The following is a 344-nucleotide window of genomic DNA, read 5'->3' on the forward strand; positions in this document are numbered from 1 at the left end:
ATCCCAAATTATTTTACATGATCTTTACATGTAAATTAACTTGCCTTCTGATGGTTAGGCCTCTGTTGATCGTAGAGAAATCTCTCGTCTACGGAAGGGCATTTTCCTGGCACGACAAAGTCAGGGATCTTGTCGGCAGCGACCACCGCAACGAGAGCGAGACACAGCAACGAAGTCTTCAGATGATCCTGCAGTCTGAGTGGCGTGAAGAGTTTCTCAGGCGTCTTTAAATAAGGGTGTATCCGCAGAGGAAAGTCATGTTCCAAAATGTTATTCACATTGATGATATACAAAATAAGATTAGTTTGTACTCCAATATCGTAATAGCTGTTATATCTGAGAGG

The 344-nt window shown here is 42.2% G+C and overlaps 1 pseudogene; it reads right to left on the minus strand.

Moving 5' to 3' along the window:
• The window catches only part of LOC119593536, a 1331-nt pseudogene that overhangs the window by 849 nt on the left and 138 nt on the right, over nucleotides 1-344 (minus strand).

This window comes from Penaeus monodon, chromosome 32 (assembly GCF_015228065.2).
Source record: "Penaeus monodon isolate SGIC_2016 chromosome 32, NSTDA_Pmon_1, whole genome shotgun sequence".
NCBI lineage: Eukaryota > Metazoa > Arthropoda > Malacostraca > Decapoda > Penaeidae > Penaeus > Penaeus monodon.